The sequence below is a fragment of the Artemia sp. Qi Xiang Cuo genome, chromosome 4, assembly GCF_049724085.1.
Source record: "Artemia sp. Qi Xiang Cuo chromosome 4, ASM4972408v1, whole genome shotgun sequence".
NCBI classification, from domain to species: domain Eukaryota; kingdom Metazoa; phylum Arthropoda; class Branchiopoda; order Anostraca; family Artemiidae; genus Artemia; species Artemia sp. Qi Xiang Cuo.
Genome location: NC_142797.1, coordinates 18,479,300 through 18,485,299, shown reverse-complemented (window position 1 = coordinate 18,485,299; position 6,000 = coordinate 18,479,300).

Genomic DNA, 6,000 nt, shown 5'->3' with positions numbered 1-6,000 from the left:
ATATCACACTGCGCAACCGTATTTGAAGAAAGGCTTTCCCCAAAGGATAAAGATCCTCCAGAGCGTCAAGTCGAAATTTCTGTATTACAAAAAATCAAACTTTCAGGTCTTTTTATGCGGCCTAATAGAGAACCTTTCACGTTACCTTGCGTCAGCTGAGATCGATCCCTGGGCCCTGTATTACCAAGTAGAGCATTAATCCACTATGCTGGCATTATTTTAGTCCTAGATGTCGTGCCACAAATGACTTGCAAGGCGACAGGGGCAATATTTATGGCAACGGTGTGCCACTTGTGCAAAAAGTTTTTTGTTACTGTATTAAAATTTAGTGCCGTGTATCTATTTTTCAAATTTATTGAAATTGGCTTGGGCATATATGAACTGAAGAGTAACTGGAAAGTTAATTTAGTGGTGCTTACGGCGTGCTGCTGATAACAAATTATAAAAGAACACTCATACTCTGGGTTTGCATGCAATCACTATTGCCAGATATGCAAATATCCCAGCTGTCTGCAAGGGCGTCACTAGCCTTTTACCTTGGGAGAGGGGGTATCCAAAATGTTCTGACGAATTCGGGTAGGCGTCGACGATAGCCGACATTTGTTACTTCGTTTTTTAGGTGTTAAAATAACGTTTATTAGTTGCAGAAAACTGTTATATATTGTAGAGAAAAACTAAGGTATAAAAGCAAATCAAGACGAAAAAAACAAATAAACTTTAAGGCTGCGTGGCTTTCCAACTTTTCCACTTTTCTACAAGTAGGTTGAGGTCAGTTTTTTCTAGTAGGTCTTTTTCCGACATCATGAGTATGAGATGGTCAAGTAGATCGTTTCCCACAGTTAACCTCAATCTGCTCTTGACAATTTTCATCTTGCCAAATATTCGTTCACCTTTGGCTAATGTCACTGCAATAGTTTCTGCAAAAGTGAATGCTCTGTAAACTATATGCAATCCTCGTCTGTTCTTTTTTTTGCTAGAGAGAACAACTCGGCAAACTCAATGATACTTCCAGCACTTTTGTAAATTCCTGCAAAAAGAGCGATAATGTTCCCTCTGTGGGCTAGGCATCTTAGGTATTGAATATTTATTCCTAGCTTCTTGGAAATCTGAGCTTGTGCTCCGCCGAAGCACCAACTTATGTTACTAGTAAAGGCCTAGCATTGAAAGGTAAGTTTTCTTCACTGATACGAGCCTTCATAACACTCGTGAAATATATTCTGCTATATCACCTCCTTTCTTTGACTCAGAATCTACGATGACGAGTAAACGCTCTTAACCTATGGCTCCCTCTCTATCAATATACCCTACATCTACAGCTACATCTACATCTACAGTGTCTCGAAAGAATATTAGCTAGCTCAACATGATTTTCCTTGTACCGATTCTTCCCACGAAATGCCAGCCTTTCTTTTCATAGAGTTGCGGTAACAACTAGCAACATGTATATAATGCGACGCCCTCTTTCCCTTTCTTTTTGTGACTCTAATCTTTCATTAGTTTCTCCTTGTTAACTAAGCTTGGCAATGATTTATCTCTCTCTATAGAACAAATAAGACCTACTACGGTTGGAACCATTTGATTGGAAGTGAGTAGCGAACATTTCAGCCTTGGCACCCTTGCTTTGCATTCTGTGCCAGTTTCTACTTCCTGTTATAAATGAAGAATCTTTGTTTCTGTATTCGCGGCCAGGTCCAGTTTGAAACAACGAACATGCAGAGCAGTAGGCTAAATCTTTCTCGACACTATACTCTAGGTACGGGTACTCATTGTACCAGTTTTTAACAAACTGCAACTGGTGTTTGGAACTCTAGGATTGGATTTCCTCGTTTTTTGGAAAATTGATTTTTGGCTGAAATGGTCCTAGTTTGATAAGCTTCAGCTTTTCTTAGTTTGATTTTTTTTTTTTTGAGCTCGGGATTGCGCTGGACTCTTACGATTCCAGCTTGCTGTAGATTTTTGGCTTCAGATCCTACTCCTTCCATTCTTGACCCTTTCTGAGAAGTGAATTTCTCTGACTGACTAATAAGCCTAGTTCTGTATTCGCTGATTAATCGCCCTATGTCTAGCGCTTTTATTGCAGCGTCTAATTCGTTAATGACGGAATCCAACTTTACTTCAAGTGTAAGTTTTTTTGCCACCTCGGTACAGTCAATAATGCAAGAAAGAGCAGCAAAGCTTCCTACCGTTTCCTCGTGATCAATTTCCGAAGAGCAAACTTCTTCCAATGTTTTTTTTTTCTTTCACCAGATTCCACAGTGTGGAGACCTGAGAAGATAAGTAACTTCGATTTTTTCAGCCGCATCTTCTTCTATTCAGACTTCGATATTTGTCAAGGATGGACCAGGACGAATCAAGTGATGTCTAAAATGTTACCTCGATTTCAACAAAGTTGTTTGTCTGTATTTATTTCACTCATTCGAAAAAATTGAAAAGCTCGAAACAAATTCAAAACTTTTATAAGGAAACCTGGCCATAATTCTAAACAAGCTTAGTATAGCCTCGCAATTCTATGGGCTCATAAATTAGCAAAATATGTCAGCTGTTTCCGATATTTTGGAAAGAAACAACAATTTTTCCCAGCAATTTTTTTCTCAGTAGAGCCACTAGAATTGTCCCGGTTAACAAACGTGTTGAAAATATTAAGTTTTGTAAGGCTCCACCCGACAAGTTATTTTCTAGGTGCCCAATTGGTTTCTGTCAACTTTGTGCAAATGGCGCCGTCAATCTCGTCGCCTTTGCCCGACCGAAGGCTTTTGTGACATAGTAATGGACCAAAAAATTTTAATTTTGTGTTGACTTTACGCCGATGAAGCAGTAAATTTCGTAGTCCTTCGCCCGACAAAAGTCTTTATTGGCAATAAATTGGACCGACTATATATCAGGTTTTGTAGGGCTTAAGTCAACAAATCAATTTCTAGGGGGGCAACTGGTTTCTATCTACTTTGCGCAGATGAAACAGTAAATTTTCTTATTCTTCGCCCGACGAAAGTCTTTCATGACATTACACTGGACCGACAACATACCAAGTATTTAGGGATCCGCTCGACTAGTCGTTTTCTAGGTAGCAAATGGGTTTCTGTCAACTTTGCGCAGATGGAGCAGTCAATTTCGTCGTCTTTTCCGACAGAAGTCTTTTATGACATAGTAGTGGACCGATAAATATTAAGTTTTTGTTGACTTCGTGCAGATGAAGCAGTAAATTTCTTAGTCCTTCGCCCGGAGGAAGTCTTTGATGACATTAAATTGGACCGACCACACATCAGGTTTTGTAGGGCTTGACTCAACAAATCGGTTTCTAGGGGGGCAATTGGTTTGAAGCAGTAAATTTTCTTGTTCTTCGCCTGACGAAAGTCAGGCGAAGCCAGGCCTGACGAAAGTCTGACAAGACTTTTGTCAGACTTCGCCCGACAAAAGTCCTTTCTGAGGACCTTTAGGCGGGGGGAACTCCCTCCATCCCCCCCTAGTGGCACCCCTGGCTGTCTCTGAATTGTGGCTAAAAATCTATTTGATTTTCCAAAATATCGTACAAGTTCATGAATCTCAACTTCTCGAATAATTTTGTTTAATAAATCGCATCAAACCAATAGGCTGGGCAAGGTAAAAGGGGATATTGAAAAATTCATTTTGTCAGTTAGAAATTATAGAATATTATACTCTAAAGCTGATAAGGACCATAAGAATAAGCTGCTTGTAATGAAAGCATGGGATAAAGTCTCAGAAGAAGTTAGAGTTGAAGGTGAAATTATTATGCCAATTTTGATGGCTAGGCCTAATTTTAAAAACACAAGCCAGTTTGTTTCGTGGAGTATAGCCTAGGTTTTTGCATAAAAGGGCCTTCATTGGGCAAATCAGATAAATATTTAGATTAGCTTGGGGCAGGTTGATTTTAGCAGTGGTACTTTAGAGTAGTCAATTTGTTCTTAAGCTAGAACAGAAGTCAAAAAGAAAAAATGGAATATACCATTCGATTTCGCACTTATAGCTATTTCAAAATGTCATCATTAGTGAAATTTTTGATGTATCTCAGTCCCTCACCCTAACAAGACAAGATATAGGCCTTGCCCTAGGTTACTGAAAAAAACTGAATGAATATTCTTTTTTTTTTCAAATTGGCTTTATTGATGCTGCAATCTGGTTATTGGTAAAAAAAAAATAATGCTTAATATCTGGCTTAAAAAAATAATGGCTTAAAAAATAATCTGGCTTATATTCTGGCTTAAAAAATAATCTGGCTTAAAAAAGTAAAGGCAAACCAATAAAATCAGTGAACTTTTGTATATTGCCCAAGTTATGCCTGGTTAAGTAGAGGGTTTATAAAAATATGCATACAAAGCATGTATGGAAATCTTAGGCTGTTTACATTAACTTTTACATTTAAAAATTAATTTTGCCACTTAAATCGGACGCAAATAAATTTTCAATTGTGACTAGAAAGTATTTTCTATAATAATTATGGCGTTAGTATGCGAGTTCTATGCCCAATTTATTAATGCGAGATTTCGCCCCCCCCCCCAAAAAAAAATCCTATATGTGGGAATCCATAGATACAGAAAGATTTACAAAAATATACATAGTTTATTTGAATCGAACGGCGTTTTAACCGATAGACCGAGAAGTGGTGATGAACTAAATAGCATTGAAGGCATGTTCAGCTAATAGAAAAAAAGATAATTTATTTGGAACCCATGACACACTTGTAAATATTGAGGATACAAACTTGCTATTTTCATCCAGTATGGGGTGAATATGGATCGCACAGCTATTAAAATAAGTTAGCCTACATGGATACTCTATTTGCTGTGAAAATGGTAGCCAAGGCCGTATCCAGGATTTTTTTTTCGGGGGCGGGGTGTTTTACAAAAAAAAACTTTAAAAAACACATCAAAAATTTGTCTATATTCATTTTTGTTGTGTTTTTACGAGTCGGACAAACATTTCGGGGGGGGGGGGGGTTCATAACCCCTTCCTGGATATGGCCTTTGAATTCGGCGGAATTAGGGGTTACAAGAGTCTGGATGAAATATTTGATGAGTTCGGGATATGAGCATTATATCATTCAAATGAGAATTTTCTTATACTGGATCACTAGTGTATGGCCATCAATTTTCTGTCAAGGAGGCACACTTGTGCCTCTATAAAGAGGCGACCCACCACAATGTTAAGCGATTTCAGGTCCTAGAGGTCGCAGAGAGACGGCGGTAATTGCATTTTGTAGCCCAAGCTCAAACTAAGAAACTTACAAAATTTCATCCTCCTCCGACTTTATCTTCATGGGGTAAACTGGGTCGGAAGTGTGGACCCTCCAACCACAGCCCCCCTTTCCTGTTGTCCGATTGGGCTGAAATTTAGAGGTTAAGCTTTCCTAGGGCCCGGGCGCTAATCCTCAAATTTTCAGCTCAATCCGATCACTCCTTCCTTGTTTTCAAAAAACCAAATATAGCCACTTAAAATTCATCTCTTTTTTTTTTCTTAGCCACGCCTACAGGCCACAGTTGGCAACGGATCCGGTTGAATGAGGACTCATTCGAAGCAGAATTCGACCTCTTAGGGCCTTTTGATATTTTCAGACCGAAAAAATTATCCCCCGAATTTATATTTACGAAAAACCTCGTTTTCCTATATTAGCCCATGTTAATTTTTCCCTCCACAACCCCCCTTTAACGTTGTCTGATCGGGCTGAAATTTAGAGGATAAGCTTTCCTGGGGCCTGGGAGCTTATCCTCGAAATTTCAGCTCAATCTGATCACTCCTTCCCTGTTTTCCAAAAACCACATCTCAAGATTTTTGGGAATTTGCTTGCGTCGAAAATACCTTCTATTTGCTAAATAACAATTACTATTGTGTTTGTATAGTCCAGCGGCTAAGACTTCAGACTTTCAAGCGGAAAACTCGGGTTCGATTCACCATCAGAGCAACTTTTTTATATACTTTGAAAAGAAACTCAGTTTCTTTTTTAAATTATTTGAAAAAAATTACGTTTTCTAAAGAGTTAAAGAGGCT